Source organism: Leptinotarsa decemlineata, unplaced genomic scaffold (assembly GCF_025532065.1).
Source record: "Leptinotarsa decemlineata unplaced genomic scaffold, Ldec_3_MD MMD2_P_RNA_scaffold_5, whole genome shotgun sequence".
Lineage (NCBI taxonomy): Eukaryota > Metazoa > Arthropoda > Insecta > Coleoptera > Chrysomelidae > Leptinotarsa > Leptinotarsa decemlineata.
Window position 1 is genome coordinate 6,539,995 of NW_027412532.1, and position 15,497 is coordinate 6,555,491.

The 15,497-nt window shown below is 33.6% G+C and overlaps 2 protein-coding genes across 2 annotated transcripts in view; one reads left to right on the forward strand and one right to left on the reverse strand.

The window, feature by feature from the left end:
• The window catches only part of LOC111508778 (coiled-coil domain-containing protein AGAP005037), a 407,581-nt gene that overhangs the window by 125,868 nt on the left and 266,216 nt on the right, over positions 1 to 15,497 (reverse strand).
• b6 (pentraxin-related protein b6) overlaps positions 2,987 to 15,497 on the forward strand; it is a 77,353-nt gene continuing 64,842 nt past the window's right edge. Inside the window, exon 1 of the mRNA XM_074169372.1 lies at positions 2,987 to 3,137. The gene's annotated coding sequence lies outside the window, so the exon portion shown is untranslated. The remainder of the gene's footprint in view (positions 3,138 to 15,497) is intronic.

Consider the following 15,497-nt stretch of genomic DNA (forward strand, 5'->3'; position numbering starts at 1 on the left):
CTTTTCTCGACTAATAAGCATTTGCAAATATTATTTGGATCACCAAACCTCGGGAAATTTCGAACTTACTTGAGAAATTTTACAGTAAAAAATATAAAATATCAATGCATTGTACTGTAATTGTTTTGTGATACATGCTTTCTGAGTTCGTCCTTCATTCATAAATATTTCAATAAATAATTTCATTGGCCAATCATTCGTATGAACTTGCCCTCAAAAGAAAAAAGCAATTACCAGCTCATTAAAATGAGTACATTGAGTTTATAATAGAAAGTATTCCCCGTTTTTGTTAGTGTAGCAGTAATGCAAACGCATGCAATAACTTATATTATGCAAATAAAAGTAAAAGGCAAGTATAATTTCCACACGAACTCTCGCGGTTTGTTTTTTGTCGTATCCAAATAATTATCTGCGCAATTTTCGTATAATCACATAGTATACACAGCAGATATTGGAAATTTCCACAGATTTTCATCAAAGAATACGATGAATTGGTCGAAAGTAAATAGCTGAAGAAAATGAAAGAAGTATCCACTTTTCTTTTGGTGTCATCGGCATTGATTAAATTGGTCATAAGCCTCGTGTCCTGGGTATGCAATGTTAATAACTCCCTTAGCCACCTAGGGAGCATCATGGCTATTCGCAGTCCGTCAGCCATGTGACGTTGCGGAATCATCCCAACTTCAGCTGGATAAACTCTCCCGAGAAAAATATCTGGTCGAGGTTGGAATCGAACTCACGACCTTTCAGTCGTGAGTCGTCTTCTGCTATTATCGGAAATATTGTATTTCCAATCTAGAATATAAGAAAAATTGTAAAGTTAAAATCCGAAATTCCATTGTAATACTAACCTGCCCCACTAGCCACACGAAACACTGTCATCTCCAACGGTGGACATCCAATATTCCAGAATAAGACACGGGTAAAAGAGATCATGGTCCGATCAACATGAAAATTCGCATAGTGACTTGTGGCGCTCTCTACTGCTATGTTCGAAACTCAAAGGTGTGCATGCGTTTCCGCTTATTTATTGTTATTCTTCCTGATAGAAGTGTTTGTGTACATGAATGGCTTTACTTAATACGATGTCATCCTCTGATAGTGATAATGATCCAGAATAGGAGCCAGCGGAAGTGACAAGAGCCGTTTCTGGCGTATCAGTTCGTGCTGAGTAGGTAAATTGGCATAAGATTAAATTTATTGCCATGATACAAGAAAATGCTATTATATACTTGGGCAATGAGTAGAAACCCACTTCATGGTTCATATAAATGCAAAAAATGCAGGTTAGGTAAGGTTAGGTCAGGTTAATAATAATAATAATAATATTTAATTTCCATAAGACATGAACATGTATTGGAATAGTCAGTTATATGAATGAATACAATCAAGAAGATCATACAGTCACATTAAAAAATTCTTGCACGGTATAAAAATTATAATTCAATAAAAACATTTTCAAATTGAATTTAAAAACATGGATTCTGTCAATTTCTCTGATAAAAGAAGGTAACTTGTTGAACATTTTCAATCCCAAGTAAAAAGGGGACCGGCCAGTTAGTTTGTATTTATAGGGTGTCACATAAAAATTATTACGATTTCTCGTGTCAATACTATGATAGGAGCTATGTCGTTCGAACTTTGATTGATTTATATAAATATAAAAACACATTTCAAATATAAATATATCCGCAAGAGTTAATACTTTGTATTGCTTGAAAAGGTCTCTACATGATGTTTGACGTTCAACTCCTGCCAAGATTCGGAGAATTTTTTTTGTGCGACAAAAACACTTTGCGCTGATGAAGAACCACCCCATAGACAAATGCCATATCTAATTCGCGATTCTACATGAGCATGGTAATAATTCAGTATTTGATCACTGGTTAAAATCATTTTGAGGTTTCTCATTAAATATGTGGTAAATGATAATTTGGAGGTAAGTTGGCTACAATGTCCTTTCCAGTTCAGACAGTGGTCTAATGTAAGCCAAAAAAATATATATATATAACCCCTTCAATTCAAATAGAAATTTACATTCAGTGACATTAGAAAGTATCCTGTTGTTGGCATTAATTTTGATGTCAGAACAAGTTTTTTGTCGATGGTGAAATCGAATAGAAAAGGATTTCTCAGAGTTAAAAAACAAGTTATGTTATGTTATGTTTAACATATTTATGTTAGATTAGGTTTCTAATGATTGTCCAGCCATTTTAAATAACTTTTTATCAAACATTCTGAAGAAACAAATCACTTTTTCGCACCTTCAGGATATTTTTTTTGACTTATCATCCTTTATTATGTCTACTGTAATGATTTGATTTTGTTTCGACTATGGTCCCATAAGGAACTCTTACCTAAGACACTTGCCCTAATTTTTAGGAAAGAAAGGTTTTTTGTGTAAAGAACTACTCTTACCTAAGACTCTTGCCTTAATTTTAGGAAATAAAGGTTTTTTGCATGAAACAATGTTGTGGAAGATAACTTTTATGAAATATTTTCAACGATAACATATGAAAGAGCAGGTGCATTTGAATACAGCTGACTTTTCACGAAAGAAACAACTATCTATTTCTAGTTATCACATCGAAACATTATTACAAAATCCAAGTTTTACCTACATGATGTTCTTATGCATTATGAAATCTGTTTCATACATGAGAAATCAGTCTTCCGTAGAATATTATGTTCATCTTCTATATTGCCGCAGGCCATAAAGAGTTTGTATCGCCCATTATATTACATGCCATTTTTTCACAATGTTCGATAAAATTGAATTGGATTTCAACGATTTATATTCGTTATATCGCGAAAGGTTGAAACTTTTTCCTTTGGTATGTTGACTACAAATATTTTACTGTCACTATCACCGTCTTTACAAAAAATGTTGATTGATAACGATACACTATCTCTGGACGAAACAAACTAGTTTGAAAAATATTTTTGGTGAAAACTGACTAAATGATGAATTTAATTGCGAATTGCAAAATAGCAAGCTGTCGCTTGAATTGGTCAAGCCACACCTGTATCATGTGTTAGCAGATTTTGCATTTGTTGTTTTACTTCAGAGTTTTAGTGAAATGAGGACTCGTTATAAAGCACTTCCTTGAAATTCATCGAAGAGAAAGCAAGAAAATGTATGTATTCATTAACAATTTCATTTAATCAAATCTACATATTTCAATTATAAATTCAACTTCACCACCTCAGATTTTGATGAAACAGAAACATTAATAAGTTATAATTATATCTAAAGAAATGAACTTCAAACGTTCAAGCTAGTCTCGAATATACCTACACAGTAGGTTGAATGGACTGACGCCTATCAGAAAACAACTACTCTCCTGGCTAATACTACGACGGGCGTTGGATTATATCCGACAAGCGTCAGTGCAGGAATCTTCACTGAAAATTTCCTGCATTTACAATTGGCAATACAACTAAAAGAGTCGACCTTCAATTTTGGAACGGGCACAGTTGCAGACCGGTTTCGGGCTCATTAGCCACTCATCAGTGCAAGAAAGTGGCCATCATTGACCCGAAGTTCGCTTCAACTTAGGAAGAGGAATGAAATACTCTGAAAGAATTCCGATTTTCAATTATGGAATATCATTGACTTTAGGTCGATGATAGCCACTATCTCACACTGACGAGTGGCTAATGAGCCCAAAACCGGTCTGCAAGTGTGCCCGTTCCAAAATTGAAAGTTGACTCTTTCAGTTGTTTTGCCAATTAATTGCATATGCAGGACATTTTCTGTGAAGATTCCTGCACTGACGCCTGTCGGATATAATCCAACGCCCTTCGTGGTATTAGCCAGGGAAGTAGTTGTTTTCTGATAGGCGTCAGTCCATTCTACCTTCTGTGCAGGCATATTCGAGATTGGCTTGAACTGGCTCAACATCGCGTTCACGCAGTTATTTTTATCAAATACTCTTCTTGGTTATTCTTCAATCGAGGACCGCCTGCTCGGTAGGTACTGATGATGCCCAACAGGCTGGAACAGCTGTCTAACGGTGGCTCTTAAATTGGAATCAAATTGGGAATGATCGAAATAGTACTCATATATTTATATTTTCATCTATTGATGAAATTGATCGTCTTCTAACTGGGCATGTCAATAGATGAAACCACTCGTTGAAGACTTTTAAATAGTTTTGTTAAGGGTGTTCACAAAATAAATTGAACAGATCTATATGTGGATATTTGGTAACTGTATATGTACGTGTAGGTACAATTTTATTTTCTTTCGAAAATCCCCCAAAAAAGATGGCTAGCACTTGAACCCAACACAGAATTCAGAACTATGATATTTGTATTGTAAACATGGTAAACGAAATTAATTAGATTCAAGATCTAGATCATGGATTAACTAAACTCATTCGGAGGGAAATATCTGCACAATTTTGGAGTCAAAGGAAACATATTACCCTCAGATAATTTGGAAAAACGTAGGTATGTATTTTTAGTACGTCAGGCAAAATACAATCTGATATTTTCAATATTGTCACACATCATTCGAAAAGTGGCTACCTCGTTTACCAGATCTCACACTTCTAGAATATCATTCCAGATTGCGAAGAGGGCGTTTGATTTCAACTTTGATGAGAATATCGAGAACCGGGTGGATATAATGTCTTTTTTGGTAGGTTATTACTGTTGTGTTTCTAGTAGAAAATAAAATTCTGAGCATTGTCACTTAATCTGTCTGATGGCAGGTAGCCTGGAGGTGATATATTTCGAACTCTTTTCGCTCGATGAATAATAATTTCTTCTCCATTCTCTTCACAGTTCTCTCCTAGTTCCTTTCTGGTTTTGTACTTCTCCATTATTATTTGTGAAATGAAAGAAATGTATTGTTTCAAAAGCGATACATAGGTTAGGTTACGGTAAGGTCCAAAGTGGGTGGGTCTATTCGACTCTCCACCGTAACCCGCAAGGGTTTATTATGGCTCACACTTATTAACACTCGGCCAAATAAACCCAGCTTCTTTATTAAGCCGATTAGTTTATATGGTGAGTGATATTTCAGGTCGGATGGTCAGAGTATGGCTCTGCCAAATTCTAAAAACCTGATTCGGTGCCTAGTGGAGCAGGCACAAACTGTGTGCTCTGCTGTTTCATCATTCTCCAAACAGAGGCGACACATACTGTCTTCCGATAGTCCAAGTCTCTGTATATGTTGATTCAAATGACAATGACCTGTGAGAAGACCTGTTAGACATTGTAGTCCAACGACTGTTTGATATCATGCTTCGAAGGGAAAATAAACGTGAGTCAATCCTGGAAGATTCTTCCAGAAGTCCATATATCTTCTTGCCATCCAGGTGTTCAATGTTTGCTTGGCAAAGACTAAAGCGATGCCAATGACAGGTTTTGGTCCGATAAAGCTGCTTGCAGCACCCTCCTTTGCAAGGGAGTCTGCAGTCTTATTGCCTTCCAGACCAGTATGTACAGTAATCCAGGCCAGAGATAATATGTAAAGTCTTCCTATCGAGGAGAGTCGTTTTTGGTAATTTGCTACCAATTTAGACGTTACTCGGTAGGAGCCAAGAGGTTGTATGAGGTTGGATTCTTTCAATATCTCCGCGCACAATTCAATGGCGTAAATTTCCGCTTGGAATACAGTCGCATAGGTTCCTAGGCAGGTTGATATCTCTGTCCTGGGTCTGCCACTGAAAACACCTGCACCAGAACCGGAAGATGTTTTTTATGCATCTATGAACCAATAACTATCTGCTTTTAATAATAGGGGAGCCCAAGCGGAGATTTCGTAATTTACTAAAGCGCGGCAGATTAATGTAGAGGGATACCTTGTACCCAGTTAAGTACCTCCACCAAATATGAGCCCCATATATAAGGCCGCCTGTGAGAGATGAAGGATCAGATTAGTAAAAAAAGATGTATCATCAGAAATTCTCGAGCGCGTCAGATTAAGGTAGGGTGAGTTGAGTACCTGCTAAAAAGCGTATTTTCCAGTAATCTGACAATTTGAGAGTAACGTAAAGAAAGGGGAGGGCAGCAAAGTTGTAAAAAAATAAAGTCATTTCGACATTCTCGAGCGTAGCTAATTTTTCTTCATTTTGAAGAAAATAATTCAAGGATAACGAAAAATATATTATCTGACAATTTCCGCAAGCCGAAAAAACAAAAATTCGTCGATAAAGTTTAATGCGTATAGCTGTGTAATACCTATACATATTTTCCTCTCCGAGTTTCTATTCTTCTATTCTATATTCTCAATATATAAGTTTGAAAATGTCCTTATAGGACGAAACTGCAGTAACGTTAGTTACAAATAAAAGTAGTAAAAACATAAAAAGTTTCATTTCCCTTTTCTTCATTAATTAATTAATCAATTATAAAAAATTAAAATTTTTTGAGCATTTTCTCAAAATTATTTTCTTATAAATACAAGTATTTTGCTTGAAAAACATACACTTATTTATTTGCATGCTATTTTCTGAGCTTTTCAATTAATTAAGTTCAATGAATTGAAAAAATTTTTTTATAATATTGTTTTTGTCAGATTGAGCGAATCTCTCTAGATAATCGTCAGATTATGAGACAGCACGTCTAAAACATAAAGATGAACCTTATATATCTTAATCTGACGCGCTTGAGTATTTCAAAATGGCGAATTTTTTTTGCACATTATAATAATGGCCGCTAGTTTGCGTCGGATCTAAATCGTCAGATTATTGAATGGGAACTTTTTTTTGTTGCACTCACCACCGCCGTAGAAAATCTGACGCGCCAGATTAAATTTTTTTCTTTTCATTTTTAACCCTTACGTACAACCACCCACATCATGCAAACGATCAGATTAACATACCAACATTATTAAAAATACGTAGGACATTGATGCTGTCAATATCTGACGCGCTCGAGTATGTCCATGCAACAGTATTTTTTTACATATTTAAAAATCTATAACCGCTTCCCCCAACGATGAAAAGGCATATATAATATAAAAAAATTTTCTTCTTATCATCTAAGCTTTGCAACCTAATATGTCTCAATGACGCTCGAGTCAATCCCCATTTTGCATCGTGGGCTCCCCTGCTATAATATTTCCTTCTCCTGGAGGATCCAGTCCTCTCCACTCGATATATATTAATATAACACAGTTTCTCTACGACGATATTTAAATTCATACTTCATTCTCTAAACCGTATTTCACCAAGCTTTTCATTTGAAACATTATTTACAGCGATGTATACACGATAGTGTTGTAAATGTAGTAATTACATATGATTAATATCTCGGGTTACTTCGAATGTTAACCGGATAAAAAATAATGTACATTTCCAATTCGAAAAAGTTCAACAAACATTATTTGAAAGTAGGTTTCACCCAAAAAGAAAATGAAATACGTAACCACAATTCCAATTTAAATGAATGTCGTATTTTGATAAGCATACTCGTACATACACGTAATTACTAAAATTAACGATTTTTAGAAACCGTATAATCAATGAGTTTATACTCGTTCATATAACATTGAATTACAATCAACAATATGATTTATATAAGAATACTTCAACACACAATGAACTGGGTGATTTTATATGAATCAAACTATTCGCAGCATTAAGTAACAAGGGGCTCAAAAGTCCTGGGCCTAAGACAGAAAACGCTTTTTTTTGTTCAAAATTAGCTTCATTATTCAACTCAATCTCCATAAAGAACCATACCACAATTGCAGCGCCACTCTAACATTCCAATACCACTTTTATAGAACGATTTATCTTTTTCCTCAAAGTAGGCTTCAGTTTCAGCAATAACATCTTCATTCGAGCGGAATAACTTACCGTCGAGCATTTTTTTGGCTGCGAACAGCCGGTAGTCGCTGGGAGCCAAATCTGGCGAATACGGTGGGTGTGGGAGCAATTCGAAGTTTAATTCGTGTAGTTTTGCCATTGTTTTGATCGACTTGTGACACGGTGCGTTATCTTGATGAAACAATTTTTTTTCTTTTCCATATGCGGTCGTTTCTTTATAATGTCGGCATTCAAACGCTCCAATAATGCTATATATTATGGTATTTTCTGTTTTCTTTTTTACTTCGAGTGGAAAATGAGGACCAATCTTCATCTTCGAAATCTCTCACTTCACCATATATATTCTTTCAATGTTGTGTAATTGGCCGCAGTGGTAATGCGCCCGACTCACGATCGGCAGGCCGTGGGTTCGATTCCCGCCTCGACCAGATGATTTTCTCGACAGAATTTATCTGGTTGTAGCTGGGATGATTCTGCAACCGTATTAGGAATCACACGTTAAAAAGTAAGACCTCGTTAGTCCTTAGCTAGAGGACTGAGAGTTGTCGTTCGTATGGGGCTGATACCTGATTAAAACAGATTTCAAACAGATATTTATATTCACACCCACTGCTTTCGAACCTTTTTTGCTATTAAACATTCTTATTTTATAACGTGAAAAGTTCACCATGAACTGGAAATTTGTGTTTCAGTCCAGCAGAAATTTTCATTTTCACTACACTGATTTTTGTCGCAGTCTTCTGCAGATGTAAACACTACGGAATTATTATTGCAACTGAGCACCCTCACCGTCTTCTAACGCGCATTCAGTTGACAGAAACATGCCAGAAAAATGCTACAGTGTTGTAAATACGAAATAACACTTCCTTTATTTTTTCACCACTCTTAATTTGCAACTAACGTTACTGCAATTTCATTCTCTGAGGACATTTTCAAACGAATACTATAAAGTTTATTATATTCGTTTTATGAGAACATTTTCCAACGACTACATTAAAGTTCATTGTATTCGAATACAATATAGTTTATTGTATTCATTCTATAAGGACATTTTCAAACGATTACAATAAAGTTCATTGTATTCGAATACGATAAAAATACAATGAAATTCATTGTTTCCGTTCTATAAGGTCATTGTCAAATGATAACAATGAATTTCACTGTATTCGAATATAATACAAATGCAATAGAGTTTATTTTATTCATTCTATAAGCATATTTTCAAACGATTACCATACAGTTCATTGTATTCGAATATAAAACCAATACAATGAATGTTATTGTTTTCGTTCTATAGGAAGATTTTCAAATGATTACAATAAACTTCATTGTATTCGAATACAATACGAATACAATAAAGTTTATTGTATTCGTTCTATGAGTACATTTTCAAACGATTACAATAAAGTTCATTGTATTCAAATACAATACGAACAGAATAATGTTTATTGTATTCGTTTTATAAGGACATTTCCAAACGATTACAATAAAATTCGTTGTATTCGGATAAAATACGAATACAATAAATATTATTGTATTCGTTTGAAAAAATCCCTATAGGACGAAACTGCAGTGTCGTTAATTACAAATACAAGTGTTGAAACACATAGGCAGTTTTATTTCTCATTTTCCACAATGATCTCCTACCTTCGTAGTAACGGCTATGTCCATCAATTTATTGTTGTAAATACAGTTCCATGATTTGCTCAAGACAAGATCATTGAACGCCACTGATATATTTTTTTGAATTTCAAATTCTCTGGTTACCTAATATTACGAGAGAGTTCAAAAGACCACGCCACACCTTCAGGCTATTCAAATATCTTTCTCTGCTGAGAAATGTTGCAATTAAGCCATAATAATAAGGTATGACCGAAACCCTTTCGATCCAAAAAATTGAAAGTAAAACTGAGTCACTTTTTTACTTGTGGATGATTACACAAGTGCTTGGAAAAACCCAGCGATTTTATGAAACGTGTTGGTGTACTGAAATGGATATTCATTACGAAAGATGAACATTTATAAGGAAATATTATAATTTATTGAGCATTCAATAGGAGAGATGAAGTGACCATTATTTTGTTGGAAAGGATCAGCGTTCTTATTGAACAAACTCAGTGTGGGAAAAATAACTATCTTGCATTGAAAAACATAACATCAAGAAGATTTTTTACAGACAGGATCTGCTTCACCTATTCCACTGTTTTTTGTGTATTTAACCATCTGAATTGACTTACTCTTGCTTCCTCTAGTAATACAAGATGTGAAGAAGGAATATTTAAAGGTATATCTAATATAGCTGTTGATATGGTTTCCATTGCTCTTATTATTTTCGAACAAGCTCCCTGCTTAGGCTGTTCATAGCAGTTATTTGTTCCATCTTTGGTCAAACAGACTATAATTTCTTATGTTATCATGGGTTCAAACATTATGGTGTAAAGCCAATAGATGATGTTTGGTTTCAGCCCCCATGTTGAATCAGACATATGGTTGACTTGAGGAGTCTTAGTTTCTGCAGTACAAGGGAAGAGCTAAGTCATAATATGGAATTCTTGTTGAGGTATTGGTTTAACACCAGAGAAAACACAAATTTTTGACATAGAAAACTTCTGTACAGATATTTTAGTGGGAGAAACAGTTCAAGTCAACCGGATAAAAATGTTAGTGAACAAGCATTTCGAAAAAATTGAGATATCTCGAAAAAATAGATGATCAAAATATTGGCTATTGAGGAGCTCTCAAAAAGTCTACGGAGTTCTCAATTACAAGACTCGCTTAGGTTAACCAAGTGCCACTTCAAAAATAGCCCAATCGTTTCGTGTCAGGAACTGCGATGTTTCGAATATGTTCACAAATACTCTAACTCACTGAATATATGTGAAGTAGCATGATTACTGTTGTATTTATTGCAATTATTGTAGATTGGTGGTTTCTTCGATGTGTTGGTCCTTGGCCTACACCTGCAGATATAAAGGATGTGTCTCCCAGAGATATGTCTTCACCTTCCTGGAAAGGACAGGATGGACGATGACCTAGGAGGACAACTCCTCGGGAGGAAGTACAATGGATCACATGTGGCCTAAGTACTGTGGATCTACACTCACCCTCCCTACTCTACAGATACAGATCCTTCGATTTTCTAATAGCAGACATGATAATTCTTTTTGAACGCGATGCATATTCATATTGAATTATTATCAATCTTTGATGCCATATATTATAAAAAAATTATCGAAATTGATTCAAGTTAATTTGGTATAAAAGGCAAAGTTTGATTTTTCAACTCGTTGCTTCATCAGTCCAACTGATGAAGTCACCGTGTATCGAAACGCGTCATGGATGTAAATTATTGTGAAAATTGTATAACCATTGTCATAGGATTATGCACATTTAGAAAGCAGATTTATAGGTATTCAGTTCACTTAGTTTACTGTGCCTATTGTTTATTGAACCTGATTCAAATGAAGGAACTACAAGAAACATTTTCCAAAGATGTGAAAAACATCCACTATTCAATTAGATATGAAACTGTGTTTTCAATTGTTCAACAAGTGCGTTTACCAAATCCTTCATTGCAGAGCATTGAAATTCATCGTCAATGCTAGTAAAAACAACGGTTGTAACAGTTTAACAAGTGTGTATGCATAATCATTCATTACAGACCATTGAAATTCATCGTCAATGCTAGTGAACTCAGTTTTGACCGTTTCAAACAGTGAAGCACTTCTTCGAAAAATGATATTGTCGATAAAGCAGAATTACGATTGATCATATTGTCGATGTCAAGTCTACTGAGGAGAGGCTGCTGAATTCGATATAATTCCAGAAAAGGATACCCTGGATCTAGAATATTCTATTTTTCCTTATGAAAATTGAGCTAGAAGTTGGAGAAATCTATATTGATTGATTTGAACCCTTCACTGGCCTATTGTTTTAATGCTGTGGTTAGATTAGGTTCAAAGTGAGTGGGTGAGTGGGACCCTCCACCGCAACCCGCAATGGTTTATTATGGCTCTCACCTATTCACACTCGACCAAATAAACCCAGCTTCTTAACGAAACCAAACTCTAAAAACCTGATTCGGTTCTTAGCGGGGCAGGAACAAAGTATGTGCTCTGCTAGGGTTCTCGTAGCATACCCTATTTTTACACGCTTTATATTAGGTTCACCAGTATGTATGTATGCATGTTTGTTTGTATGTATGTTTGTTTGTAACTCTCGAATTCGATATCTGTATTGACAGAATTATCGGCATTATTGGTTGATCTATTCGCAGGCAGATGGCGCTGTACGTAACTATCAATTATTGCTTGAGTTATTCGCGGGCAGATGGCGCTGTACGTAACTATCAATTATTGCTTGATCTGTTTGCGAGCAGATGGCGCTGTACGTAACTATCAATTATTGCTTGAGCTATTCGCGGGCAGATGCCGCTATACGTATTTTAAGAATTATAAGTGTTAGCGAAATTTTGTACTACAGATGAAATATTTAAATATTTACAATTACTCGTGATTCAATACAGAAAAAAGTTTTGAACGAAACGGAAGATATATTTCAAAATCTAATTCGATTATTTGAAAGCAAACCATAATACGGATTTCAACAATGAAAACTTTATCGTAAATTGTACACCTAAAAAATTCAGTTACTCAAATATTTCAAAAAATCGAAAAATTATAATTAAGGTGCTTGACATACATATCAAATCAAATGAAACTTCAAATCAAAACATCAAGACTGAATTGTTTTTTGAAATTATTACTGCAAATTTTGTCTTTACTTCAAAACAAATTTTACAAATGTCTACCCTCTGTTGGAGACTTACTGAATTTCAGTGTTACTATAGAATTTGAGACCTCAAACTTTATTATGTTGTCTGTTAAAGATTCATAATACTAGTGACTAGAACTTGAAAAAAAAATTTTGACTATAAATCTGACCAAAAAGTGAAAAATGAATATGGTTTGAAAAAACTAATGAACACGATTTTAAAGAACATCGAACTGAAAAGTTAAAAATATTTTTTTTTAATAAGCTTAAAACAATAACGAACAAAAAATACTAGTATTATTGTGAAAAAATAGTACTATTTTTCGTTCGTTATCTTTTTAAGCTTATTTAAAAAAATATTTTCATCTTTTCAGTTCGATGTTCTACATGAGCGTGTTTTTTAGGTTTTTAAAACTATATTTATTATTTGGGAAGTTGAACATGTGATTTTTTCGGTTGATTCTGATAGAAAAATTGAATTTTTCATGTTGTCTGTCTATCCACCCGTATGTCCTGTTTAAGAACTCTTGTTATGAAAACAGACACTTTCAAATATATTTTCCTGTATCTGTTTTTTTTATGCAGTTCGCGAGATTTTCATCAACTTCGACTTTGGAATATTCTATCAGCGGAGGTTGATATTTGAACATATCAAAAAATGTATTCAATTTCATCTCAATCTCTAAAAGATGAAAAAATTATCACAATTATGCCGTAACGGTTTGAATTTATAAAATCATCTTCAAAACGTGGCAAAAACTTTTTAATATCACTACGACAGTTTCAAATTCAAAATGTTATCGCACTAAGGAGAATATTTTTTATTCGCAATGCCTATAGGCATTGTAAACATTTCAAAATATAATAATTCTATCAAATGAAGAAGGGAACAATGTGTTTCGAATTGCACTCATGTTTACAAACTCTCCGTGAACATATCAAAGCACAATAAAATAATATCTGTGTTTTAGATTATTTGTAGGTATATTTGGAGTTCATTCTGATTCCTGAAATTTATCCTGAGGCAACTCAATAGGTGCTAGTGTCCTAGATTTTTATCGTCTATCGAAATCATTACGTGATTCGATATCCATGTTAATGATATTAGCAACTCACAAATTTCGAAACCATCAAAATTCTGTTTAGATATGGAAAAAGTGAATTAATCATGCTCCAGATATAATTTATAACAGTTTGGGAGTGAATTTGCCTCCACTTATATAATCGTGAATGAATTTACTATATTAGATATGTTGAATGTTTCAGTTGCAAAACTGCTTAATTTATTGAACATTCAAGTTTGGAGAGATTTAAAATTATATTTTCCTAAATTATCATATTGGGAAGACCTAATGCCCGATTGAATCTGGGAAAATAATTTTATTGGAGTAAATGCATTTTTGTATTGACTTTGTCATTGAAGTATTTTCATTGTTCTATACGCTGCCTTGAAAATTATGGAAATTCAAAGTTTTGCAGAATTCAGGCTTGAGTTTTCATAAAGAGGTACATTGTCGTTATTTAATTTTTTCAACTGTTGTTCAAACTGAAAATAATCTCATGTGAAAAGGATTTTTCTCCATTTTTTACAAAATTTTCGATATTTTTTTATACAAAAATGACACATGATTGTTTTTGTTTTTTTGATAGTATTTAAAATAATATATCGTAAAAATTAATTCGTTCAAAACAAATTTTTTATTGAATAAATGAAGACAGTATAAATTAAAAAAAAATTTCAGAATATTAAAGAGAAATTTAAATCATGATTTTGAAAAACCGTTTTCTACTATTCATATTTAGTAGCAGAAAAATTGTTAGTCAACAAATGCGTTTTTGAGCAATAAAAACGATTTTGTTTTTTAAAAATCATAATATTCATCATTGACAAAAATCCCCCCAAAAAAAATTCCGAATATCTTATAGACAATACATTTGTTTGTGACCATAGAGCTGTGACCAAATAGAGCTGAAAATAATGAAAAGTCATTCACAGTGTCATCCCCAAAGTATGCACCATATGGGAAACTAACTTATTAAGGGTTTTTCGACGAAAATTTATTCCTGATAAGAGTTTGTGCATTTCCAAAAACTAACCATGCATTAACAAAATACAGTTAAACACACGTGATACACGAGGAGCCTTCAAATAGTTGATTTTAGAGCAAGAGTACTCTTAATTTGGAAAATCTCGGAAAATGTTATTTGAAAAAATTGTTCAGCATCAAAAAATACATCTAGATTTGAAGTCGTGGCCATCTAAGTGAAGTTTTATTTTTTGACCCATTTTTTTTTAAATGGGGCTACGATAAAAAATTTTACCGAAACGATAAATAGACAGCATCCTGTATACGGTTTATACAGACGGTTTATTTTGAAAGCCTGCGAAATTACAGATTACACAACTATGGTGTTAACCACAGTCAAGTGTTTTTAACAGTAAAAGAATTTTCAAAGTTTTTGGTGTAAAGTTAATTTTATTTTTTGTGAACACCGAAAATTACTCAAAAATTATACAGTATTCCAACAAGAACTTAATATTCAATAATATCAAATCACAAAACATCAATTTGAAATAGGTATTTTGGAACAAACTCATTGATTTTTTGGAGATTATTTTGGAGAATTATTTTGGAGAAAAACCTATCTCATTTTGATGCTTTGTTATTTGAGATTATTGAATAATACGTTTTTGTTACAATACAGTATAATTTTGAGTAATTTTCGGTTAAAAAAAATAAAAATAACTTTGCACCAAACAAAAACTTTGAAAATTGAAAAATTGATCGTGTTAAACACCATAGTTGTGTAATTCGTAATTATACAGGCTCTTAAAATGAACCGTTTCATAGAGGATGCTATCTATTCATGGTTTTAGCAAAATTATTTTTCGTAGTCCTCATTTACAAAAAATGATGCACAAACTTATATCAAGAATAA